Source organism: Eptesicus fuscus, chromosome 5, assembly GCF_027574615.1.
Source record: "Eptesicus fuscus isolate TK198812 chromosome 5, DD_ASM_mEF_20220401, whole genome shotgun sequence".
Taxonomy (NCBI): Eukaryota; Metazoa; Chordata; class Mammalia; order Chiroptera; family Vespertilionidae; genus Eptesicus; species Eptesicus fuscus.
In genome coordinates this window covers 78551199-78578946 of record NC_072477.1, presented here as the reverse complement: position 1 = coordinate 78578946, position 27748 = coordinate 78551199, and the positions used below count along the sequence as shown (strand labels likewise).

The window sequence follows — 27748 nt, the reverse complement described above, 5'->3', positions numbered from 1 at the left end:
GGCTGGTGGTGCCAAAGAGGGAAGAATGGAGGGAAGAAGAGGTTTGGGAGGGCGAGGATGAATCTAAAGTTCTATTTTCACACAGTTACATGTGTTATGCTCCCTAGACATATCTGGAGGGTTTGGTAGGCCAGTTGGAGCATATCACATGATCTCACTCATATGTGGAATATAATGATCAACATAATTTGATGAACAAGAATAGATCCAGAGTCAAATGGCAGGGGTGGGAGGGGTGTTAGAGAGCAACCAAAGGACTTGTACACATGCGTATTAGCATAACCAATGGACACAGACACTGGGGTAGTGGGGGCTTGTCTGGGGTGGGGATGGCTGTGGGGAAGTCAACTGGGGAAAAAAGAGACTTATGTAAAACAATAGACAATAAAAAAATTTTTTTAAAGACAGGTCAGGTCTAGAGAGAGCTGTCTCCAGCTATTTCTGGCTGAAATGAGATAAAACACATGCATACATGTGGGGCTCTTTCAAGAGTTGTCTGAGCATCAGGAATAAATGACCAGATGCTTCTTCTCAGTTGCTATATCATGCGCTTGTTAATATTTTGGTAACTAAAACTCTCTTCCCATATTCTAATTGATCTTTTTTCAAACTATTGGACAGTCTGGTTTAAGAATATACAGTTCTCTTGAAACTCAGTACAACTACTGCTACTTTAAAGTTTAAAGAATGTTTTCTACTAGTAGCTTTATTTGTCTGGAACTGCTCCCTCGTGTGGGGAAAAGACAAAAGGAAGAATGCTCTGGACTGCATGGACTAGACAGCAAAACTCAGTCTGGACACGAGAGGGCGCCATGTAGACAGTGCGTGCAGGAATTAAAACGGTGGTGGTTTGGAGAGTTCCCAGATCCCAAATCGGGGCTCCTGGGATTCTGAACCAAGGAGGGCTGCCCTCAGATCACTAGCATTGGACCATTTTGGTCAGGATGTAATAGGGCCAGAAAGGGTTTTTCCACAGGGAGAGCCCATTAAAAAGAAAAAGAAAATAGGACACATACAGGAGAAAAAGGGAAAACAAGAAAGCAAGCAAAAATTAAGGAAGCCAAGAGGTGCCTATTATGGGGCATGGGAGACTTCCGGAAATTCAGGGCTAGAAGGGACCTCAGAGAACATCTTGTTGAACCTTCTACTTCCCAGGAAAGGGAGCTAAGGTGGCTTCTTCTTTTTTTTCCCTGGTATCAGATGTCATGCCTGGAGTAGCTGCAGCTGTCTTGTGACATGGAAGCAATAAGCATGAGGATGAAAAATCAATATACACACAGATGTCAAAGACACGTAGGCGTCACACTGTGCAGTCACGGCAGCAGCCCTGGACCGCTCACCTGCACGCTGCTTGTCGTATGGGAAACATAAGTCCTTATTTTCTCTTACTTGAATCCCAAATGCCGCTAACTGTTGCATCTTGGAACATTCAACATTTTAAAGATGGCAGTTCTCCCAAACTGATTCATAAATTTAAGCAGGGTGGCGGCAATCTTGACCTGGCTGAAAAACATTGCTGCTCTGTGTGGAGCTGTGTGGAATGTAAAACTGGAAGCTATCACATCCGGTTCGGGGCCATCTGAGGTTTTTCTGGGACCAACCCAGGCACAGAGAGGCTATTTGCTTTACTCACTGCCTTTGTCTCCCTCCTCCCACCCCAGTCACTCTATAAGTTCCTTTTGCATTTATATATACCACAGGGGAACTCTCCTCAGAAGCTGCCTCTGCCCCAGGTGCCCCTCCCACCTGCATTTGCACTCTGACTTGGCCTGCAGTGGGACGCAGAGTGCGCTCCATCAGAGCTGATTCAAAATCAAGGGCAAGTATCCACCCTCAGGGTGCTTAGTGTGGGCAGCAGTGGGATGGGGTGGAGGGGACATTTGGTTTCTCTTGTTCACCTCACAATGAGAAAAGAGGCTGGGTTTCCTTAGAAATAACCTCTAGATCAGTGGTTCTCAACCTTTCTAATGCCTCGACCCTTTAATATAGTTCCTCATGTTGTGGTGACCCCCAACCATAAAATTATTTTCGTTGCTACTTCATAACTGTAATTTTGCTACTGTTATGAATTGTAATGTAAATATCTGTGTTTTCCGATGGTCTTAGGCTCTACAGAGCCATCTTAGGCTCTACAGTCACGACCCACAGATTGAGAACCACTAGCAGGGTCACCTAAGACCATCGGAAAACACAGATAATTACATTACGATTCATAACAGTAGCAAAATTACAGTTATGAAGTAGCAACGAAAATAATTTTATGGTTGGGGTCACCACACCACAACATGAGGAACTGTATGGAAGGGTCACGGCATTAGAAAGGTTGAGAACCACTGCTCTAGATTCTGGTCACTGGGGGAGGGCAACATCTGTGGTTTAGCAGGAGCCCGGCCCCCTGCTGTGATGTCACACACCACACAGAGGTGAGCACTCCTTGTGGTCGGGCCCTGCCCTGCAGCTCTGCTCCACGAGTTACCTGTATTTTGTTTCTAACAAACAAGTTTCAGGTCCCAAGTGCCTCACTCACGTCCTTCCCCTTCCACTCCTGCCACAAAATTCCCTGAAAGTCCCCAAAAGGAAGAGCCTCACAGGTGTTCACAAACAAGTCCTTTCCCAACCGGTGCAGCCGCCATTGTCCTCCCATTGTCCTCCCGGGCTCTGACTTCCTCTTCCCTGCTCAACCTGACACAGACTTTGAAGCCGCTTTGAGGGACCACAGCACTATCTGTTGTGTCACCACTGAGCCATTGCCTCCTTTGATGTCCCGTGAGCAAACGGGCCACGGAGACCAAAGGACCCCATGTTTTCTTTGAAGTTCTAAAGCCCACAAACCAGAGTGCGTCACAAGCTTCAGTGATGTCAACACCCCTTCCCCTTCCCCTTGCTCAGGACTTGGACATTCCAGGAGCAAAGCAATTCTGCTTGTGCCTTTCTCAGAAAGTTTTAGGAAAAAGAATGCTTTCGTTTTTTGCTCATGACCTCTCTGTCCCACAGCTGAACTCCCTGTCCTCCTCTCTCCTTGCAATACCCCTTCTCCTCTGAGCTGAGGCTGATGCTCTTCTTGGAAGCTTTCAGTAAAAGGGATGGCTTTAGAATCCCAACAAGGCAGCAGCACCCAGGGCTGTTCCAGGGAGGGGAGTGTTGTGGTCCAATGAGTGTGGCCACCCTTCTCCTGAGTTGTTGAAATTCCAGGTGGTATCTGTAGGCTGTGGATGCAGGAGACTGTGCCATCTACTAAGAAGCCCAGGACAATCTCTGAACCTCCGCAGGCTGGACATTTCAGACCTCCCTGCCGTGTCCAAGCCAGGCCTCACCCGGATCTTGGTGGAGGAGATGCTGCCCAACTGTGAGGTTCTGGGGGCTGAGTGGTCCCAGGGCCTGAAGTCTGGGTCCGAGAAGTAGTCTCAGGACACAGCCAGCCCCATCCCTCCCTAGTCACAGCCCCCTGCCCATCCAGCTTGATCTCAGCAGGCTGTATTGATGCTGACAGTTCTCCCTACTTCTGGCTTCCAGTTGGGCTCTCTCATCATGGGGGTTAGGGGAATGGGGGTCTGGCACTGGCCAGAGGAACAGAGAGCAGGTGGTCCTCTTTTCAGGGGTGTCCTGGCTGGCTATACTCTGGGCTGAAGGTCACAGCTCAGGTCATCCTGTCAGGCAGCCCTTCCCACACACCTCTCCTTCCAGTTGCAGTAACTGCCTCCTGCCACTTCAGGCCTGGGGCTGCTAAGGGCTCTGGCTGCAAGGAGGCCCAGGGAGCCGCACTTTTCCTTGTGGCCTCCCCACCTTGCCCACTCTTGTGTCAAGGGACTCTTCTCAAGTTATCCTCACTTAGGTGGGCTACCATTTCTTGCCGGCACCCTACTGATATAAGGGGTGCTACTGGCATTCCATAGGGATGGTTATTCCCTGTGTGGGACTAGTCAGCTCACCATTGGGAACACAACCCTGGCCCACACTCACTAAATGCTAGTAGCACCCCGAGTCCTATGCTGTTCCTGCTTATCTATTTGACTCAGTTCTTAATTCTACTTTCTTGTCAACAATGTGAAAACTGATCTGGGCCTTTGAAATATTTTGCCTTTGCTAACTTGCCCACGCTTTGTCAGTAGAGGGCACTCGCAAGATGCAGAAGGAGGCGAGGCTTTCGCTTCCTGGTTCCTGCATGGGTGGGCTTCTGGCTCCTGCAGCACATGTGGCTACCCCAGCACCAGGTGGTCAGCAGCCTCCCCTGGGACCCCACCCTACCCCAGCAGTTTCCTAGGGGAGTACTTCCACTCAGGGACCCCCCCTGTGATTGACTTTCCACCACACCCCAGAAGCTGGATTTCCACTAAATTCCAAGGCACCTTATCACTTCAATTCGCTGTTGAAGTCAATAATTCTTTATATTTAACTTTCCCTGTTCAAGAGAGAAAGTTCCTAGAGAAGTAAGACACCTTGCTGGCCAGGCCAAAGTATATAACTTCCTTTGGCTGTAAGCCTCTCTTATGTGGCATTTAAATCTCACTTCCTCACACCCTCAGCTGCTTCCACTTTCATTTCTCTTCTGTACCTCAATCTGCCATCCCACCATTTCGGGAGCAGTAAACCACACCATCACTGTCACATAGCACCCAGTGTGGGTGGAATCTGGAAACCTTCAGTCATGGACCAGGGCAACATTGTGGGCATAAGGATGTTTATAGCACATGTGTTGATAAAACAGCGAAAAGTGCAAATAACTTAATTGTCCCAGAATAAGTAGTTGATTGAATAAATAATGGTAGATCTATCTACACAATGGAAAATTAAACAAGAGTTATAATTATTGGTATAAAAAGCTGATTCTCAAATTGTCAAAGAACAGCCTGCATTAGAATCAGCCAGGGTCTTATATTAAAAATACAGGTTTCTGGACACAGGTCCAGATGACTGAATCTGAATCACTGGGAGCAAGACTTGAAATGTTTATTTTAACAGGCTATTCCAGCAATATTTAATGCACATTATAGTTTAAAAACTTACAGCCATAGAAATCTAGTTAATCATGAGAGAAAATAGGCATAACATATTGTTAAATAAAAATCGCATGAAAAGAATTGAAAATATAACCTTTTTTAAAAAATAGTGTAGGTAGAAAGAAAAATAGATAGATGATAGATAGATAGATAGATAGATAGATAGATAGATAGATGATAGATAGATAGACAGATAGATAGGACTGAAAGGATACACACCAACATATTAACAGTAGTTCAGAATGAGTTTACAGATTTTTACTTCACTCTTGTTTGCTTGTGTGTGCAATTTCTAAATTTCCAAAATAAACATTTAAGTATTCATGAATAGTTAGCAAAACAATAAAAGTTGTTTTATTTTTACAGAATTATATAGGAGTTAAACTCTCTAAGAATTATTTTTTACTTTTATCTTGGATTTTTAAAACAGCACATTGAGGCAGGTTGCAACATTTTATACCACATAACAAAATTTTAAACATAGATTTAGGAATAAAGAAAAAATACAGATATTAAAATGAAATGAATCCAAGATGAAGGTTAGTACATTACCATAAACTTTAGTATTGTTTCTAAAGTGAGCTATATTTGGTTCTTTTTAATATCACACAACACCTGAGTAGACATGGGCAGTTAAGGGGGGGAGGGGAGTCAAGGATTACTGCACATTTTCACTTGGATGGTTAACTGTGTTGATTAGAATGCTCTTCACCAACACAAGAGATTCACTGGAGCCTTCATTAATTTTCTTTATAACTCCCAACTCAAGAAAAATACAAGCAAGCAAGTATGGTAGCTAAAGCCCCCTCTGCTGCAACTGCTGGGAACTCAGCTAAGTGACTGTCACACACACCAGGCTTGTGGCCTGAGATCCAATTCAGGTCTCAATAAAAAGTCAAGGGCATTATGAAAAACTAGAGGCTCAGTGCAAGAAATTTGTGCACTGGTCGGGTCCCTAGTGGCTGTTGGCTACCAGCCAGGTACTCCCTCCCTTCCCTGGCCACCTGCCAGAGCGAGGGCCTCCCTCCCTTCCCCCGGCCAGCCCACCCCCTGGTCGAACTCCTGGAAGAAGTCCAGTAGAGGGAACAATTTGCATACTATGCTTTTACTATATAAGATGAGCAAAGAAATTGAAAAACATCATTCCAAAGAAGATCTATAAATGGCAAACAAGCACTTGAAAAGATGTTCAACCATGATTAGTTATGTGGATTAACACGTTAAGTGCCAAGCCTGTTTTGTCTTCCTTTCCATTTTAGTCACTGGTGACTGACATGGCGCTTAACATGTTAAGGACATGCAAATCAAAACCATAATGAGATACCACCTTACATCCAGTAGAATGGCTAGAATTTAAAAAAAAAGGAGAAGAAAGGAAAGAGGGAGGAAGGGAGATAGGGAGGGAAGGAGGAAGAAGGAAGGAAGGAAGGAAGGAAGGAAGGAAGGAAGGAAGGAAGGAAGGAAGGAAGGAAGGAAGGAAAGATTAGAACCCTCATACATTGCTGTGAGAGTGTAAAATGTACAGTGTCAATGCAAAAAACATTTGGCAGTTGCTCAACAAATTAAACAAAAAATTACCATATGACCCAACAATTCCACTCCTGGGTATATACCCCCCAAAATTAAAAACAAGCATTTAAACAAATACTTGTAATTGAACATTTCATAGCAGCACTGTACACAATAGCCAAAAAGTGGAAACAACCTAAATGTTTATCAACTGAAGGATGGATAAACAAACAGTGGTATACCCATGCAAGGGAATATTATTCAGTCATAATAAGGAAGGAAGTACGAATGCTACAACATGGAAGAACCTTGAAAACCTTCTACTGAGTTAAAGAAGCCATACATAAAATGTCACATATTCCATGATTCCATTTACGTTAAACCTCCAGAATAGGCAAATTCATAGAGATATAAAGTTAATTGTGTTTTGGGGGGCTGGGGAGGGGGGGAAATGAGGAGTGATTACTTAAAGGGTATGAGTTTTCCTTTTGAGGTAAAGCATTTGTCTTGGGACTAGATAGAAATGCTGGTTGCACACCATTGTGCATGTACTCAATGCCATTGAATTATACATTTTAAAGGGTTAAAGGTTAATTCTATGTTACATGAACTTTGCTTCAATAAAAAAACAGTCAGGTACTTTCAGGGTCACTTTGTGAAAGTTAAATTTGAGAACACTGGGGCTTTTTAGAAGACTCTCTTGGGAACGGAAGCGGGAATAATTAGTTCAGTTCAGGACACTTGAGTTTGACATGTCCATGGGGCTTCCAGGTGAAGGTGCTAGAAGTCAGTTGGGATTGCCAGTCTAGAGCGGGGAGAGAAGTCTGGGGTGCAGTGCTAGCTTTGAGGGCCATCAGACTGGAGGTAGATGCTTAATCTCCCCGTGTGTGTTCTCCTCAGAACCCCTAGCACAAATGGAATGGAATATAGGCCCCAATGGAAAAAAATCACCCCATTGGCCCTAGATGGTTCTTCCTTGAATAGTGTACTCATTCTTGTGGGCTTTATAGTCATTCCATGTTTTTAATGAAGATACACATTCGCCTTGCAGAATTGCCTCTGCTCTGATGTGGTTGGGTTTCTCTGGCATCCCAAAATAGTAAAAAATGTGACCTATGTTTGTCACATTACTGAAAAAACCAACCACAGGTTTTTTTACTCAGTGAGGTGTGAAGGAGGGTGCCCTCTGGTCTTTCCCAGAATTAGATCCCAGGTGTTTGTGGTGGGCTTATTGGAGGGCCCACCGATGTGTCACAGAGAAGATGAGATGCTGTGGCTGACAGAGCCAGATCACACTTTTTTTCCAAGTATTTTCTAATGTTTTCTAAAATTGGAACAAATTTCAGTCCACTAGTAATATTTAAGATGACAACTTAAAGAGAAAATATGGTAAACTTGATAACTGCTTAATCTGGATAAAAGGTATATTGCATTATTTTCTCCATGTGTTATATGTTGAAAATAATCATATCATTTCTTAACACTCTTTAACATTATAGTGATTTAGATTTCACACAAATTTATTAAGCCTAAGTTTTGTTCTAGCCACTAAGCTAGGAAGCTTCACACAGAACTAGTGCCTGCATGATGGGCCAGTTTGGTGGCATTTCCTATTCCAAATAAATATCCTAAGCCTTAGGTTACAATAAATAGTGAGGTGGAGTAGGAAGGTGGGTCAATAAGAAGTGAAAATGCAAGTTGACATGGATAACATCTGAAATAGAAGTCATCCCTACCACAAATGGATCATCCTAACTTTGCTATATATCCCAGAACAACCTGTTGAGGGGTTCAATCACAAAGCTACATTTCCATGTAGAGAGGAGTTATTTTGCCCATGTACCAATAGAACTTCCCAGAGCAGGCTGCTCTCTGCCTGTCCACTCTCTGCCATGTGTCCCCAGGGCAGCCTCATCTGTTGGAGGCTGGTTCTGAGGCAGACGGGCCTATACCTGCTGCACGTGGACTTCCAGACATTGCCTTTGACTTGGTAGGAGAAAGCTGCATACCATGGGCCATGGTGACCACAGGCCTGAGCAGGCCAGCCCTTCTTATGGTCTCTATGATGTGCAGATTTTTTTTCACTTAGATAAAATATTAGAATTTCCCTTTATGGTCTGCTTTTTGTATCTTGGTAAGGAAACTTCTCTACCCTCAAGTCATACGTATATTTTATATTTTCTTTTAAACTTGTAAAAACTTGTTTCTTACATTCAGTGCTCATTTGACAGTCTTTGATTTCTATTTGATGATGGTGTGAATTAAGGATGTCATTTAATTTTCCCCACATGAATAACAGGTTTTCCAGCAGCATTGATCAGAGCCCATCTCATCTTTTCTCTGCTCATTTTTCATGCCTCTGTCATCTGTGGAGTAATCAAAAGTCTAAAGAGAATAAAACTTTCTACTCTCTTCCACTGGTCTTCTTTTTTAATCCTGGTGTAAATATTGCATTGTCTTAATAACTATAGTCTTGTTACAAATATTGACATTTGGTAAGATAAGCCCCATCTCATTCTTCTCCAATTTGTTCTTGGGTATTCTAGGCCTTTTATTTTTCTATTTAAATTTTAAAACAACTTATTAAGTTCCTAGAAAATTCTATTGGGCTTTTGATGAGAATGGTACTGCATCTGTGACTAGATTTGGGGGAGAACTGACATCTTTAGAAATATTAAATCTTATCCAAGAGCAAAGTATGTTTCACCATTTATTTTTCCTTTTTAAAAATAACTTTCTTCTTAAAAGCTGCACACACACCTATTATTTATTCCTAGGTACCTTAGAGACTTTGTTCCTATTGTGAATAACATCTTTTCTAAAAATTATATTTTAGAATTGTATGTTGTAGGTGTCTAGAACCCAATTGATTTTTCTATATTCACCTTGTACCCAGCAATGTTGCTGAAGTCTGTTATGTTTGTGGATGCTATAAGATTATTATCAATGCTCTCCAATTCCTAGTTTCTTGGGATATATTCCTAGAAGTGAGATCAATGGGTCAAGTGGGGGTTCCATTTTTAGTTTTTTTTAGGAAACTCCATACTATTCTCCACATACTGTGACTGCACCAGTCTGCATTCCCACCAGCAGTGCACGAGGGTTCCTTTTTCTCCACATCCTTGCCAGCACTTGTCCTTTGTTGATTTGTTGATAATAGCCATTCTGACAGGTGTGAGATGGTACCTCATTGTCGTTTTGATTTGCATCTCTCAGATGATTAGTAACTTTGAGAATGTTTTCCTATGTCTCTTGGCCTTCCTTATGTCCTTCTTCAAAAAGTATCTATTTAGGTCCATTGCCCATTTTTTGATTGGGTTGTTTATCATCCTTTTGTTAAGTTGTATGAGTTCCCTATAAATGTTGGAGATAAAACCCTTATTGGTGATAACATTGGCAAATACACTGAGTGGCCAGATTATTATGATCTCTGAATGCATAATAATCTGGCCACTCAATGTATATCCTATATAATAAAAGGCTAATATGCAAATTGTCCCCTCGACCAGGAGTTCGACCAGCAGGCAGGCCGGCCAACAACCCATGTCCCCTCCCCCTGGCCAGGCTGGCCAGGCTGGCCAGACCCCACCTGTGCACGAATTCATGCACCGGGCCTCTAATATATATATATATATATATACTGAGCGGCCAGATTATTATGAGTTCAGAGGTCATAATAATCTGGCCACTCAGTGTATCTTCTCCCATGCAGTGGGCTTTCTTATTGTTTTGTTGATAGTTTCTTTTGTTGTGCATTATGCTAAGTGAAATAAGCCCATCAGAGAAAGGTAAATATCACATGATCTCACTCATTTGTGGAATGTGATGAACAACATAAACTGATGAACAAAAACAGATCCAGAGACAGAGAAGCATAGATCAGACAATCAAACTACAGAGGAAAGGAAGGGGAGGTTGGGGGTAAGGGAGAGAGATCAACCAAAGGACTTGCATGCATGCATATAAGCCTAACCAATGGACACAGACACCAGGGGGGTGAGGGCATAAGTGAGGGGGTGGGGAGGGTATGAGGCATATACACATATGTAATACCTTAATCAATAAAGAGAGAAAAAAAGATTGTCATCAGTGATTCTTTTTCACTAATAAGAATTGCATTGATATAAAGCATGCCTAAGCACTCAGAATTACTGATGTACAAGTATCAAGCTCCAGAATTTGAAGTACATCACATCTCTTATTTTCTACAAATGGATGTAATTTTTACTTGAGCCTGCCATGCATTTGAGCTATCAGGGAATTAAACCTTAGTTAGCCATTCTTGGGGTTAATTTCATACTAGGGTTATGTCATAGTTCCTGGGTCTGAGACATGGCCAAGGCCCAGAGGTCTAGGAGACCTCTCTCTGGTCTCCTATGTCATCAGTACAGTTGATTTACTGCAGGCATGTCTGTTTCTCTGTGAGTCAGGACTATTTAGTGACTTATTCTGGAAGGCATTGATGGGAGGGTGAAGCCAATAGAGTGCTTCATCAGAGCACCAGCAGCTATTCCATGGGCAGAAAATGCAGACTGGAAACAACACATTGAAATGGAGAGAAAAGGAGAAGGCAGGCTAGTCAGAGAGTTATGTCACAGTCATAAGTAGTAGTCCCTCTCCAGGCATGAAAAGTCTAAAGAGAAGATGACCTTTTAAAAATCTCTTCTAGAAACCCTGCTCAGTGACTTCCATGGGCTAGAATTGTGTCACAGGTAATCCCTTACGTGCAAAGGACCCTGTATAAGAGTGAGTATATTTCTCTGGGTACATTACCACTCTGAGCAAAATTGGGGTTCTTTAGTAAGGAAGAAGGGAGAAATGGATACAGGGTTAGGTAACTGGCAATGTCAGCATGAATAATAGCCTCCATTTAAAAATGAGCACACTAAGTCTTACAACCTTCTCCACAAACATAAGCCAGGAAATCTTTGTGGCTGCTTTAAAGGTATCATAATAAATCTCATCTTCTTAGGCAGACAAGTATGGAGTCTGTAATGAAATTGTGTGTCTTAGATTTGCAACCTGTGTATAATGGGACTCTGCTAGAGCTTGGAACTTTAAGAAACATTTGATGTGGTAGCTCTGTCACCAGGGAGGATTCATGCAACTAGACCTGAGGAAGAAATCTGCCCACCCCACCCCACCAGGTCCTTGGGTAGTAGCAGCTGAAGAGTTACTGAACAAAGCCACAAGCCTGTCATTTTGCTTCTTCACCAAAGTGTCCTAAACATTTATTATCTTATGGTGTCTCCCAGCCAGTGTTAGGTAGCCTGCTCTGTGACCACCAGGAGGTTTTTTATTGGGTTAAGGTCATGGACAGAGAACTCTTTGGACTACGTGCCTGGGAAGAGTTGGCTGTCCACACACAGACTGCAGCGGGAGGAGTCTCCCTCAGAATCTCAGAAAGTATGTCCAAGCACTGGCAAGTTTCCATGACTCCCCAGACCCTATCACCTCAGCACTTTCTCCTTTCATTCCCAATTTAACTCATAAAGTTGCTCAGTGATACTCCTTACATACAAAAAAATTACTTAGACTATGCCCCTTCATCACCAAATCAAGGAGGTACAGGAGATCCAACCTTGTCTTGAAAATCAGGACAGCTCGTAGGGGATCAGGGGACCATCACCAACTGAGTGGTACAGAGAAGGTTCAGAGGGGCTTGTAATTCAGAAATACCTATGCAATATATTGAGTTTTCCCAGAAGGAACTTTGACTTGGATAAAGATTATCTGTGTAGTGGTTAAATGTACACACTCTACAGCCAGACTGCTGCAGAACCAGACTCCTGATTCCACCACTGCCTAAATATGCAGCCTTAGAAAAGTTGCTTAACCTAGCTGTGTCTCAGTTTCTCAACTGTGAAATAGTGATTTAAAAAAAAACTGAAACCTCAGGGGATTGTTATAATATTAAATGAATTTATAGAAAGCATATAGAATAGTATTTGATGCAGAATAGGTACTCAATAATATTATCTGCCTATCATTGTCCCATTTCTAACTCATGGGGCTTAAAATAGGTCATAGCTCACTCATCACTGGACTGCTGGTCCCCAAGAGGAGAAAGGCTTCTCCAAGAGGAGAAAGCTGTTATATCATAAAGCAAGAGAGAGAGAGAGATCTTTTTTGCTTCAGAAGGTAATACTCTCAATAAATCAAACTTCTTCACACACTCAAGCACATTCCTATGCACAATATCACATACACGACCTAAATTTAGGTGTGAGAGAAAATGGAGAAAAAGAAAAACACAAAAAGAAGACTCAGATTAGGCAGAGTAAGTTAGTGTAGGTGAAAAACAGAGAAGAAATGGTGTCATTTTTCATTTCTTCAGACTCGCATTCCAGATATGGTGCTGGTTGTCTTCTTTTTTTCTGCCTACCACATGAACTCCAAAAGTGACAGTTCAGAGTACCTGAAGAGTTGACTTTGGGATGGATATCTCCCTCCTGGGACATTAGTCCTTCTCTGTATTTGGGTTCAAAATCACTCAGACTCTCAGGAACCATGAACATCAACCCAATTAGAAGGCACATATGTCTTTAGAGAAGCAAGCTCCTGAGCAGAAAGAACTGTGAGTGGGCCAAGGGGACTGTAAGACAATACTCACCTGTCTGACCTTGGAGAGCATGACAGAGTAGACCTGGGCTTGGGATCACGAGATATCAGCAAAAAGCCAATACATCCAGAAGGCATTCAGTGAGTTTTTAAAAAAGAGTATTTTCTTCTTCAGCTTCTCTAAGAAATTTGAAGACTGGATCATCCTCCAATGAAAAGGAAAATTGAGGCTAGTGGGAGGCAAAGTAGAGGGCCTTAATAATGAGAGAAGATACTGAGCTAGTGATCTGGGACCCTGTCAACTGAGCATTAAAGCTTAGACCTTAGGCTCCAGTTGGAGGGGACCAAAGTGAGGATCAGCTCTCCCTCACTAGAGAGCTGAACTCAGAGTCACCAGGACTCAGAGTTCTGAACAGGTCACATTGTACACATCAGCCAAGTTATGTATTTATTCTGACAATTTACACAACAGATTTCAACAAAGTACCTTGATCTAACTCAGCCCACACATTGTGGTAATTTTATGACAGAAAGAAGAAAACTATCTTGATGAAGAAAGAACAGCTGACAAGATAAGCCAGAGGAGCTTGGCTTCCCAGGAAAGCTGCCCAGAGCAGGAGCTGCTCTGCACATATGGGTTTATCCTTCCTTCCCCCCTGAAGTGGAAGGAGAGTGAGAACTCAGTGCCCACAGCTCTCCCAGCTGTATAGGTCCTCATATCTCACTGCTCTTTGCTATATTATTCTTCCCCTGCTGTCTTTGTTGTCAGAAGCAAATAATGGACAAAACCAAGAGCTTTGTTTCCTAGGCAGTGCAGTGGCCAGGCTGAGAAGCCATGGGAGGAGTCTGGACTCTATCTGAGTTAAACTAGGAGAGTTTGATGGTATAAACGATGAGGGGAGCTGGTTGCTCTTTACTTGGTCTGCATTAAAACTCAAAAAAAAAAATTCTATACCAGCCGTCTGCAACATTTTTATTATTCAACAATTTAAAAATTAATTTGAGGTTGGGGAGGGAACCAAGATGGCGGCAAAGTTAAACAACTAAACTGCCGCCGCGCACAACAATTTCAAAAATACAACTAAAAGACAAAGCGTCTACCACCCAGAACCACAGGAAAGCTGGCTCAATGGTAGATTTACAACTAAGAAGGAAAAAGAAAGAGCAAATGTGGAAGGGCTGGTGGCGGGCGACAGGACGTGTGGCTTTTTTTCCAACCCGAAGGGAGATAAGCTCCCGATCACTCTGAAATCCAGTTTCTGGGGATGCGCAGGGGACCCAGACACCTACGGGGAGAAGCTGGACTCTCGGCCATCGTGTCGGAAACTGAGAGTGACTTTCTTGCAGAGGTGCGCCCAGCAATCAGTGTTTACTGCGCTGGAGCACAGGATGCAGGGACTTGAAAACGGGAAAGGCAGAAAAGGCAGACTAGCAGCCATTGCTGTTTGCCACGCCCCAGCCTAGTGACGCCCTGAGACCCCACCCCACCATGAGACCCGCCCCGCACATTCTACAAACCCGCCCAGGCTCCAAACAGCATTTACATACAAATGGCCTTCCCTATGGCAGCTTAACCAAATAAACTGCAGCTCCAGTCAGACTGCTCCAAAACCGCTCAAGCAAAGAGGAGAAAACTGCAGTTTTTGCTGTAACTTCTGCTGAGTGGCCTCAGACAGTAGCTGACCTGCACCCCATTGGAGATCCAGAAACGAGGGCATCTAGTAGTCGGTGTGAGACGACACCAGATTTCAACCACTCGCATAAGGGACACATTCAAGAGGCAGACTCAGTGAGTGCCAAAGCCCTACTGCAACAAGTCCCAGCCCATAAACGTGTCTCCAGCACAGCAATTCTTCCTTTATAGACACAGCGGGTCCTCACAGCCAATTGGCCTGGAGGTCAATTCCTCCCAGTGACACCAACAACAATCAAGACTTAACTACAACAAGGCTGTACACACAGTCTAAAAAGGGGTGCACCAAGAGCGTCCACCTCAAGTAACTGGGAGGCTGACCCGTTGAACCAATAGGACACAATAGGACACAAAGCTACCCTACCAACTCAGGGAAGCAGCAAAAATGAAAATGAGGAGGCAAGGAAACAGATCCCAAACAAAAGAAATGGAGGAAAACAAACAACTGGACATAAGAGTTCAAAACCACGGTTATAAGGTTTTTCAAGAATTTCATGGAAAAAGCCGATAAATTTAATGAGACCCTAGAGGATATGAAAAAGGTCCAACTAGAAATGAAACACACACTAACTGAAATAAAAAATACTTTACAGAGACCCAACAGCAGACTAGAGGAATACAAGAATCAAGTCAAAGATTTGGAATACAAAGAGGCAAAGGACACTCCTCCAGAAAAGCAAGAAGAGAAGAGAATTCAGAAAGTAGAAGATAGTGTAAGAAGCCTCTGGGACAACTTCAAGTGAACCAGCATCCGAATTTTTGGGGTGCCAGAAGAAGAGAGAGAGCAAGATACTGAAAACCTATTTGAAGAAATAATGACAGAAAACTTCCCCCACCTGGTAAAAGAAATAGACTTACAAGTCCAGGAAGTGCACAGAACCCCAAACAAAAGGAATCCAAAGAGGACCACACCAAGACACATCATAATTAAAATGCCAAGGGCAAAAGACAAAGAAAGAATCTTACAAGCAGCAAGAGAAAAACAGTTAGTTACTTACAAGGGAACACCCATACGATTATCAGCTGATTTCTCAACAGAAACTATGCAGGCCAGACAGGAATGGCAAGAAATATTCAAAGTGATGAATAGCAAGAACCTACAACCAAGACTACTCTACCCAGAAAAGTTATCATTCAGAATTGAAGGGCAGATAAAGAGCTTCACAGATAAGAAAAAGCTAAAGGAATTCATCACCACCAAACCAGTATTACATGAAATGCTGAAAGGTATTATTTAAAAGGAGGAAAAGAAGAAAAAAGTAAAGATAAAAATTATGAACAACAAATACATACCTATCAACAAGTGAATCTAAAAGTCAAGTGAATTAAAAATCTGAAGAACAGAATAGACTGATGAACATAATAGAATCAGGGGCATAGAATGGGAGTGGATTGATAATTCTCAGGGGAAGGGGGAGTCTGTGTGGGGGGTACGGGAAGAGACTAGATAATATCATACACCTATGGATAAGGATAGCGAAGTGGGGAGGTAAGGGCAGAGGGAAGGGTGGGAACTGGGAGGAGGGGAGATATGGGGGGGGGAGGAGAAACAATAGTAATAATCTGAACAATAAATATTTATTAACAATGAAAAAAATAAATAAAAATTAATTTGACTTTTTACAAAATATATATTTACTTCATGTAAAATTTAGGTTTCAAAAGCATAACAAAATAAAAATACTCTTCTCACCTCTGACTCCTAGCCATCCTGTTTCCCTCCCTAGAAGAAACAAATCAATGATATATTTTTGAGATTAGCCATGTAAGTATAGTTCATTCATTATAATGGATGCACAATATTCCAATATTTGAAAATAGCACAATTTATCCATTCTCATTAAATTTAGGTTATTTCCAATTTTTTATAATAAAAAACAATTGTAGGAGAAAGGAAGATGGTGGCACAGGTAAATGCCTATACTTGCTGCCTCCCACGACCACACCAAAATTACAACTAAAATACTAGTATAGAACAACCATCATCCAGAACCACTGGAAAGCTGGCTGAGTGGAAGTCCTACAACTAGAGAAGTAAAGAAGAAAGCACACTGAGACTAGTAGGAGGTGTAGAGGCATGGAACAGGCTGGTCCGGCACCCACCTGTGCCACTTTTTTAATCAGGAGGGAGATTGTCTCTGTGGAGGCCTCCTGGAGGAGCAAGGGGTCCCATCCCCACACCAGACACCCAGCCCAGGATCCCAGAGCTGGGAAAATAAGTCCCTAAGGGCAATAAGAACTATGGGCTATAAAAACCAGTGTGGATTGGGGCTCAGTGACACAAAGGCTGCTGGAGACCCAGCTGTTCCTCTTAAAAGGCCAGCACCATAAACTGAACTTACAAGGTCCCACTTCCTCTGAGTTCCAGTGCCAGGGCGAGGCTCTAGGGAACACAGACACAAAAGAGGAAGAACTGGATTGTCTGGCATTGGGGCAGGAACTTGGGGGCAGCTCTCTCCCAAACCAAGGTGCTTGCAGGGACCATTGTTACTATGCTGTGAGCCCCCCACCCCAGTTGCAGGGTTGACTGGCAGCTAGACATTTCTGTTTGCTCCACCCTATTGATTCCCTAAGACCCACCTCATCTAGTTTACAACCCCACCCAAGCTGTGTGTAAAGGATTTTTCATATGAATGGCCTGTCTTTGATCAGGCTAAAATCTCTCAAACAAGCTGCAACTGGATCAGGAAGCCCCAAACCTATCAATAAAAGGTACAAGACTTGGCACCAACACCAGCCTGCCTTGCTTGATAGCTGGGCCTCATCTTGGCACTTCTAAACCCAATACAAAGAAGAGGAATCTGCTGATCTCTCTGTAGCTCCTGCTGGGTGGCCACAGGCAGTGGCTGACTTTGCACCTCTCTGGAGACCCAAGATCCAGTGTACCCAGTGGTCAGTGTCAGACCATGCCAGATTACAACTCTACACATCCATAAGTGACACACTCAAGGGGCAGACTCAGTGAGCACCAAAGCCCCACTGAAGCAAGTCCTGCTCCATAGGGGTATCTCCTGCACAGAAGCTCTCCCACTGTACTCATAGCTGGTCCCCACATCCAATGGTCCTGGAGGTCAATTTCTCCCAGTGACACCAAAAGTAATAAAGGCTCAACTACAACAAGACTGTGCACACAGCCCACAAAGGGGTGCAGCAAGAGTGTCCACCTCAGGTGATTGGGGAGGCTGAGTCACTGGGCCCTATAGAACACCTACTACACAAGGCCACTCTACCAACTCAAGGAGACATAGCAGCTCTACCCAATACATAGAAACAAACACAGGGAAGCAGCCAAAATGCGGAGACAAAGAAACATGTCACAAATGAAAGAAATGGAAGAAAGCAAACTACTGGATATAGAGTTCAAAACCACAGTTATAAAGTTACTCAAGAATCTTCTAGAAACCTTCAAAAAAATTGGAAAGGACCAGTCAGAAATTATGCATACACTGACTCAAATAAAGAATAATATACAGGGATTCAACAGTAGAGTAGAGGATTCTTATAATCAAATCAACAATTTGAAATATGAGGACCTAAAAAACACTCAACCAGAAGAGCAAAAAGAAAAAAGAATCCAAAAAGATGAGATAGTGTAAGGAGCCTCTGGGACAACTTTAAGCATACCAACATTCACATTATGGAGGTGCCAGAGAAAAATATTTGAAGAAACAATGACAGAAAACTTCCCTTAGCTTGTGACAGAAATAGATTTACAAGTCCAGGAAGCAAAGAGAGTCCCAAACAAGAAGAACCCAAAAAGGACTGCACCAGATTACAAGACTACACCAAGACACATCATAATTAAAATGCCAAGGGCTAAAGACAAAGAAAGAATCTTAAAAGCAGCAAGAGAAAAGCAGTTAGTTATCTACAAGGGAGTACCCATATGCCTGTCAGCTGATTTCTCAATAGAAACTATGCAAACCAGAAGGGAGAGGCAAGAAATATTCAAAGTGATAAATAGCAAGGACCTACAATCAAGATTACTCTACCCAGCAAAGCTATAATTTAGAATTAAAGATCAGGTAAAGAGCTTCACAGACAAGAAAAAGCTAAAGGAGTTCAACACCACCAAACCAGTATTATAAGTATACTATCTAATTTAAAGAATATGCTAATTGACCATCCTGCCCTCACAAAGATGCTGGTGCCCACAGCCAATAAGGAGGGAATATGCTAATTGACTGCCGTGCCCTCAAATATGGCGGCATCCAGTCCCCTCAGCTCCAACGGGGTGGCAAGTGTGCGGCATGGCCGGGCCCACCCCCAGGCAGGTCCCACAGCTCCACACACCTGCTTCTGGAGTCCCTCAGTCCCCTCACCTCCCCCAGCTGCCCAGGGCCAGCCTGAGGCACAGGCAAGCCTTGGATGTCGGCTGTCCAGCTGCCCAGGGCTGGCCCGAGGGACAACCAAATGATTGAACAAGCAGGCTGTGTGGGGCCACAAGGTCGGCAGGGAGGTTAGTGAGGGACAACTAAACGGCTGAACAAGCAGGCTGCATGGGGCAACCAGGCCACTGGGGGGGGTTAGTGAGGAACAACTAAACAACTGAACAAGCAGGCTGTGTGGGGAGACCAGGCCCGTGGGGGGGGGGGGGCTGTGAAAGGTGACCAGACTGGCAGGGGGGTTAGTGAGGGACGACCAAACAACTGAACAGCAGGCTGCGTGGGGTGACCAGGCCGGTGGGGGGGGGGGGCTGTGAAAGGTGACCAGGCTGGCAGGGGGGCAGTTGAGGGTGACCAGGCCAGCAGGGAAGGCTGTTGGGGGCGACCACGCTAGCAGGGAAGGCTGTTGTGGGTGACCAGGCTGGCAGAAGGGCAGTAAGAGGTGATCAGGCCAGTGGGGGGATGCAGTTGCAGACAACTAGGCTGGCAGGGGGGAAGTTGGGGGTGATTAGGCTGGTAGGGGGGGCAGTGAGGGGTGACTAGGTCAGCAGGAGGGCAGGAGGGTAAACCAGGCCAGCAGGAGGGGCAGTTGGGGTTAACCAGGCTGGCAGAGGGGGGGTAGTTGGGGACAACCAGGCTTGCAGGGGGTGCAGTTAGGGGTGACCAGGCTGGTGGGGGAGGGAAGTTGGGGGAAACCAGGCAGGCAAGCAGGTGAGTCATTAGGAGCCAGTGGTCCAGGATTGTGAGAGGGATGTCCAACTGCTGGTCCAGACCGGCAGTCAGACATCCCCCAAGGGGTCCTGGATTGGAGAGGGTGCAGGCTGGGCTGAGGGGACCCCGCCCACCCCCATGCATGAATTTCGTGCACTGGGCCTCTAGTATGAAATGTTGAAGGGTATTCTTTAAGAAGAGGAAGAAGAAGAAAAAGAAAGAGATAAAAAAATATGAACAACAAGCTTATTTGCCTCCATCAGCCTGCCTTGCTGCCTGCACACCCTGCCACTGCCCCGCAGAAATGCTTCGATTACACACAGTCCTTCGCCAGATTAGGCCCATGTCCAGGGCACTGGCTCCTCATCTCACTTGGGCTTATGCCAAAGATGTAAAATTTGGTGCAGAGGCTTGAGCTTTAATACTTCAAGGTGTAGACCTTTAGCCAATGCTGTAGCCATTACTATGAGGCCAAAGGGAAGAACGGTGATTACTGAACAGAGCTAGGAAAGTCCCAAAGTAACAAAAGATTGTGTGACCGTTGCAAAGTCAATTGACTTAAAAGATAAATATAAAAATATTTGCGCTAAACTTGTTTAAGATGTTTCCAATAATACAAATGAAGAGGCTGGGGATGGCACCACCACTGCTACTGTAGTGGCACGTTCCATTGCCAAGGAAGGGTCTGAGAAGATCAGTAAAGGTGCTAATCCAGTGGAAATCAGGAGAGGTGTGATGTTAGCTGTTGATGCTGTAATTTCTGAATTTAAGAAGCAGTCTAAACCTGTGACAACCCCTGAAAAAATTAGCTCAGGTTGCTACAATTCCTGCAAATGGAGACAAAGAAATTGGCAGCATAATTTCCTACGCAATGAAAAGGGTTGGAAGGAAAGGTGTCATCACTGTAAATGATGGAAAAACACTGAAGGATGAATTAGAAATTATTGAAGGCATGAAGTTTGATCGAGGTTATATTTCTCCATACTTTATTAATACAGCAAAAGGTCAGAAATGTGAGTTCCAAGATGCATACGTTCTGTTGAGTGAAAATAAAATTTTTAGTGTTCAGTCCATCGTACCTGCTCCTGAAATTGCCAATGCTCACTGTAAGCCCGTGGTCATAATTGCTGAAGATGTTGATGGAGAAATTCTAAGTACACTTGTTTTGAATAGGCTAAAAGTTGGTCTTCAGGTTGTTGCAGTCAAAGCTCCAGGTTTTGGGGACAATAGGAAGAACCAGCTTAAAGACATGGCTATTGCTACTGGTGGTGCCATGTTTGGAGAAGAAGGGTTGACTTTCAATCTAGAAGACCTTCAGCCTCATGACCTAGGAAAAGTTGGAGAGGTCATTGTGACCAAAGATGATGCCATGCTCTTGAAAGGAAAAGGTGACAAGGCTCAAATTGAAAAATGTATTCAAGAAATCAAGCAGTTAGATGTCACAACTAGTGAATATGAAAAGGAAAAACTAAATGAATGCCTGTCCAAACTCTCAGATGGGGTAGCTGTGCTGAAGGTTGGTGGGACAAGTGATGTTGAAGTGAATGAAAAGAAAGAGAGTCGCAGATGCCCTCAATGCTACCTGAGCTGCTGTGGAGGAAGGCATTGTCCTTGCGGGGCGGGGGCGGGGGGGGGGGGCCTGTGCCCTGCTTCGGTGCATTCCAGCCTTGGACTCATTAACTCCAACTAATGAAGAGCAAAAAAATGGGTATAGAAATTGTTAAGAAAGCACTAAAATTTCCTGCAATGACCATTGCTAAGAATGCAGGTGTTGCGGGATCGTTGATAGTTGAGAAAATTATGCAAAGTTCCTCAGAAATTGGTTATGATGCCATGCTTGGAGATTTTGTGAATATGGTGGAAAAGGGAATCATTGATCCAACTAAGGTTGTAAGAACTGCTTTGTTGGATGCTGCTGGTGTGGCCTCTCTGTTAACAACAGCAGAAGTTGTGGTCACAGAAATTCCTAAAGAGGAGAAGGACCCTGGGATGGATGAGATGGGTGGAATGGGAGGAGGGATGGGAGGCGGCATGTTCTAGCCCTGGAATAGTGCTTTACCATCATTACTGAGAACTGAGAGGAAGCTCAGGGCATCTCTTCCCCTATAACTGCAGAGAGTCAGTTGAAGGAAATGACTGAAGAAAAGGCTGGCTGATGTTCAAGAAAATCACTCTAACCACCAGTTACTGGTTTCAGTTAACAACATACAATGGTTTACTGCTGTCATTGTCCATGCCTACAGCTAATTTATTTTGTATTTTTGAATAAAAACACATTTGTACATTCCTGATAAGTGCAAGAGCCATGTACCAATGTACTTCTTTCAACCTAAATCACTGAGGCATTTTTACTACTATTCTGTTACAATCAGGATTTTAGTGCTTGCCAACACCCAGTGAGAAGTGAAGAAGCAGCCTTTCTGTGGAGAGTAAGAATAATTGTGCACAAAGTAGAGAAATATCCAATTATGTGACCTTTGTGTAATAAAAATTTGTTTAAAGTTAAAAAATATATATGAACAAACAAAATGGCAACAAATACATACCTATCAACAATTGAATCTAAAAATCAAAATAAACAAGAAATCTAATGAACGGAATAAACTGGTGAATAAAATAGAATCAGAGGCATGTAAATGGAACAGACTGACGATTCTCAGAGGGAAGGGGGTGGGTTGCGGGAAGAGATTAAACAAAGATCTAGTACACATATATGCATTACCTATGAACAAAGACAATAGGGTGGCAAAGGCCTGGGGTGGGGCAGAAACCAGGTGAAGGGGGAAAAAAGAGGGACTTCTGTAATAATCTCAACAATCATCATACCTTATAATAGAGAAACATGCAAATTGACCGCACCTCCGCTATGCCCATGATTGGGCCTGCGAGAGGCTGGGGGCGGGACTCCGGGTGGCCTATCTGGCCGTTGAGAAAACCAAGATGGCGGCGCCAAATCCTCTTAGTTCCAGGGATCCTGGGGAGCGATGGCAACCCTAGAGGGGCGTGGCCGGGCCAGCCAGCCGCTCAGGGGGTCCCGGGCAGGATCGCCACCCGGGGAGCGTGGCCGGGTACAGCCAGAAGCCTCCCGGGGGTCCCGGGCTGGATCACGACCCGGGGGGGCGTGGCCGGGCACAGCCAGCAGCCTCCCGGGGCGGGGTCCCCGGGCGATCGCCACCCTGGCCTAAATGGCTGGTGCTGAGAGGGATCAATGGGGCCAGTGGAAGGAGCAGGTGGTAGTTGACCACCGAGGCCATCTGCAGTAGCCGGATGCAGAGCTGGGGTCCACGTTCTCCAGGTTGGCCTCCGTGGGGCCCGTGTCGCACCCATAGTAGCTGAGTAGGCATGCTGGCATCGTAGCCCCAGCATGAGGCCAGCTTCCCAAGCCAGGCTGCGGAGGGAGGGAGGGCCTCTGGGCTGGGAGCACTCCCCCACCCCAGAGGACAGGGCACAGCGAGGGAGCAGCAGAGAGCTACTAGAGGTGGTGGGTGTGGTGGCCTGGCTTCCAAGAGGCTAGCTTCAGCTGCTGTGGCCTGCGCTGAGGTGGCTGGTGGTGGGGGCAACTGCGTGGGCGCATCCGAGGCTGGGGCACTGGGAGACGTGGGACTGCAGCCCAGAAAGCGAGGCTCCGGAGGACCTGGTCACCGACCCCTGGCATTGAAGCCGCCTCCTACAAGATGTATCCTAGCCTAGGTGTGTGGGAAGCAGGTTCAGGACCCTCTCCCTTTGCGGCGCCAGAGCCCAGACCTGCCAGCTCCCCAGAGGAGACCCCCGCCAGGATCGGGGGCTTGACCAGTCTCTAAACCAGGGTGGCCATTAGCCCAGGCCTACCAGCACCCCAGAGGAGGCCCCCACCAGGATCGGGGGCGTGACCGGCCTCCAAACCGCCCGCAGCCCTAGCCCAGGCCTGCCAGCACCCCAGAGGAGACCCCTGCCAGGATTGGGGTCATGGCCAGCCTTCAAACTGTGGCGGCCCCTAGCCCAAGGAGGCCTCCTGGCCAAGGATGCCTGAGTCTGTTCTTGACCTAGGGCTGGGCTCTCCCCTCAAGGGACTCAGAAGCCGCCAGAGTCTAACTGCCAGTCTCTGGGAGTGCATCCACTGTCCACCAAAAAGTAGGGACATCAAACCATTCAGTCTCAGTGCAGGCACAGGTCTGTGGCTGACGGGGTGGAGGCCAGACCAAAACAAAACAGCAGAAACACCCTGCCCACCTGGGCGGGTACTGCTGTAGTCCACGTGGCCTGGGCAGTGTAGAAAGCGCTACCTTCTCCCAGGTCCTGTGCTGGCACCTCTGCCTCGCTCACCCTCAAGCCCCCCTGAGTCCTGACAGCAAAGTGTGTGGGGCATTCTGCAGGAGTTGTGCCGTTCTAGGTGCTTTTGCCCAAAGACACACTTTGGGATGAATTCAGAGCCACATCTCATTTCCCATGACACTGGAAGAACCATGTAAAAGGATTTTGACAAAAGCTTTCCACATCTCTGTTTATTCTTTTGAATCCATAAAACGACCTTAAAAAAAGCATCCGGGCCACCTAAGAAAGAATGCACTTTCTGGCCAGAGCACGCAGGATTCTTTTGCCCAACAGGTTAAAGGGAGCAGAGCTGGCACAGTGGGAATGGCCCTGGTGCCCTATGAGGAGACCGGGGGAATGGGGTTGCCGAAATTCCATAAGCCTCTTGCCACCTTCTCCTTTGCAAACCACACCATCCAGATCCACCAGGACTGGAGGCAACTGGGAATCACAGCCGTGATTTGGGACATGGTGAGCAAATCTTGAGGGGCCTCTGAAAACACCTACAATTGATTATAAGACTGGTCTTTATTTAAAAAGAAATAAAAGAACAGCTTTGTTGAGATATAACCCATATACTGTACATGTCACCTAAAGTGTACAATGAACTGGTTTTTTTAAAGTAAATTCAGAGTGGTACAACCATTACCATGCTCAATTTTTAAATATCTTCATGACCCATCCCCTCCAAGAAAAACTTCTACCCATTGGAATCACTTTCCTGATCATCTTCCCCAAAATAGATTGCACTTTAAAGGTGGGTAAAGGAAAGTTGAGGGAAGTTAAAACACTGCACAAAGGATATTGTAAGATGACAAAGCCCAAAGTGAAGATCATGTGTTTTCTTTAAAAAATATATATTTTTAAAATTTCAGAAAGGGAGAGGGAGAGAGAGATAGAAACATCAATGATAAGAATCACTGATCAGCCGAAACCGGTTTGGCTCAGTGGATAGAGCGTCGGTCTGCGGACTGGAAGGTCCCAGGTTCGATTCCGGTTAAGTGCATGTACATTGGTTGCTGGCACATATCCCGGTGGGGGGTGTGCAGGAAGCAGCTGGTCGATGTTTCTCTCTCATCAATGTTTCTAGCTCTCTATCCCTCTCCCGTCCTCTCTGTGAAAAATCAATAAAATATATTAAAAAAAAAAAAAAAGAATCACTGATCAGCTGCCGCCCACAGGCCCCCTACTGGGGATTGAGCCCGAAACCCAGGCATGTGTGCCCCTGATCAGAATCAAACCTGGACTCTTCAGTCCACAGGCCGATGCTCTCTCCATTAAGCCAAACTGACCAGGGCCATGTGTTTTCTTCAAGTTCTGCGTGGTTGTAATGGTCCCCAAATCTATACTAATAAAAGGGTAATATGCTAATTAGAGTGGTTGTCTTCCGGACATCTTTCCAGACAAAGCCGCAGTGGCTACAAAGGCCAAGGCTCAGGCAGCCATAACCAGCTGCAGTGGCAGCAGCATTGGGGTTATGGGGGTGGTGCCTCCAGAGGGAGGCCAGACTGGGGGCCAAGGCGCAGGCAGTTTGGGGTGATCAGGCTGATAGGGGAGGGCAAGGTAGGGGCAATCAGGCTGGCAGGAGATCAAGGTAGGGGTGAGCAGGCAGGCAGGCAGTGGGGTTAGGGACAATCAGGCAGGCAGGCAGGTGAGTGGTTAGGAGCCAGCGGTTCTGGATTGTGAGAGGGATGTCCGACTGCTGGAAGTTGGACATCCCCTGAGGGGTCCCAGATTGAAGAGGGTGTAGATTGGGCTGAGGGGCACCCCCCCCCACACCACCCCAGTGCACGAATTTCGTGCACCGGGCCTCTAGTAAAGATATAAAAAACACACAATTGCAGTAAGCATTCTTTGTCATGCTTCTATGTTTACATTGTACAGGAATGTCTGTTGGGTATATCCTTAAAGTGGAATGGTCAGGTTATAGAATATATGTGCCTTCAGTTGTCTTTGGTATTGTCTAATTGCTTCACAAAGTTATTGTTCTAGATCAGCAAACTCATTAGTCAACAGAGCCAAATATCAACAGTACAACGATTGAAATTTCTTTTGAGACCCAAATTTTTTAAACTTAAACTTTTTCTAATGCCACTTCTTCAAAATAGACTCGCCCAGGCTGTGGTATTTTGTGGAAGAGCCACACTCAAGGGGCCAAAGAGCTGCATGTGGCTCATGAGCCGCCGTTTGCCGACCACGGTTCTAGTTAATGCTCCCCATAATACCTAGTATTTTAAAGCTTAGTAATTTTTGTCATTCTACTTCATTTGAAATGGTAAATCATAGTGGTTTTTATTACCACTTCCTTGACTACTGGTAAGGTTCCTTATCTTTTCAGAAATTTATTAGCCATTTGAGTTTGCTCTTCTGGGAATGTCTATCATATCCTTTGTATATTTACATTTGATTTATTTACCTTAAGGTTTTCAAAAACTTCTTTACATATCTTAGATACCAATTTTTGAACAGGTTATTCGAAATATCATCTCCCAATCCAAGTTTCTTGCATTACTATGATGGTTTGATTAATAGAAGCTTTAAATTTTCAAAGACTTTATTAATTTATGCCTATTGTCTAGGAATTACTCATATTTTCTGAAAAATAGAAGAAATTATTTTTGGCAGAATTTCCCATTATTTCTCATAATGCTAAGGCATTCCAGAACCTCCAGGTGTGTGATTGCCTTAAGATAAATATCTGAACATATCAGAGAATATTTCCATTTTCAACTGTATGTTGGCATAACTGGCATGTGTTGCCTCCTCAGCAAAGTCTTTCCCAACCTCTATAAAAGGTCAGGTTAACCAGTCATAATCTCTCATAATTTTTTCCTGCAGAGTACTTGACATCATTCATAACCATACACATGTGTATTTATTTGACTAATGTATGTCTAATTCCTCAAGATTAGAAACTAAATCTGTCATTGCTCACCATCTGATTGGTAAAATGCCACACGGAGAGAAAGTACTTAATACATCCTTTGTGAATAAAACAATTGCCCAGGCATGGATTTTCCATCTCCATCTGTATTATGTAAAAACCTTTCCCTGGCAGACTCTCTCTAGTGTTCCTATGATTTGGCTCCCTAATGTCAATTCAAACAATGAAGAGTCTCGGAATTTGCATAAATAGCATTTCTGACTTTGATCTCAGGTGTATAGTCATCTCTCAATGAGATTCTCACCATGGCTAAAATGACTAAGGAGTCAACAGCTCTTGAGAAACAGTGAACCATGGAAAGTTGGTTTGTGGTGACAGCAGTTAATTGAAGTCTGTGGTTATTGATTAATCAAAATGAGTTCTCAGCCTTAACTCATCCTCAAGAATTTTGCTTCTTTTTTCTATAACACAGACTATTTTTTATTCAACTTAAGGCAATGAAAGGACTGTCAAGGTTATACTATGACTAAGTCAAGTTGGAATGTCCACCTCCCATCAGGAAGCCATGGCACAGGGTTATCACATTGGATCCACCCCTAGTGCTCCCATTGTTTGCCTGTCCCAGGTTTCCCTGAGTACATCATGGGTGCCCTCCTCCTCTCCGTCTGGCTGCTGTTTAGGTTGGAGGTGAGATGTCAGATGATAACATTGGTGTATA

The 27748-nt window shown here is 44.6% G+C and overlaps 1 pseudogene; it reads left to right on the top strand.

The window, feature by feature from the left end:
- The first annotated feature begins 20160 nt into the window (after window positions 1-20160).
- On the top strand, window positions 20161-21896 carry LOC103304847 (60 kDa heat shock protein, mitochondrial-like; annotated as a pseudogene).
- The last annotated feature ends 5852 nt before the right edge of the window (window positions 21897-27748 follow it).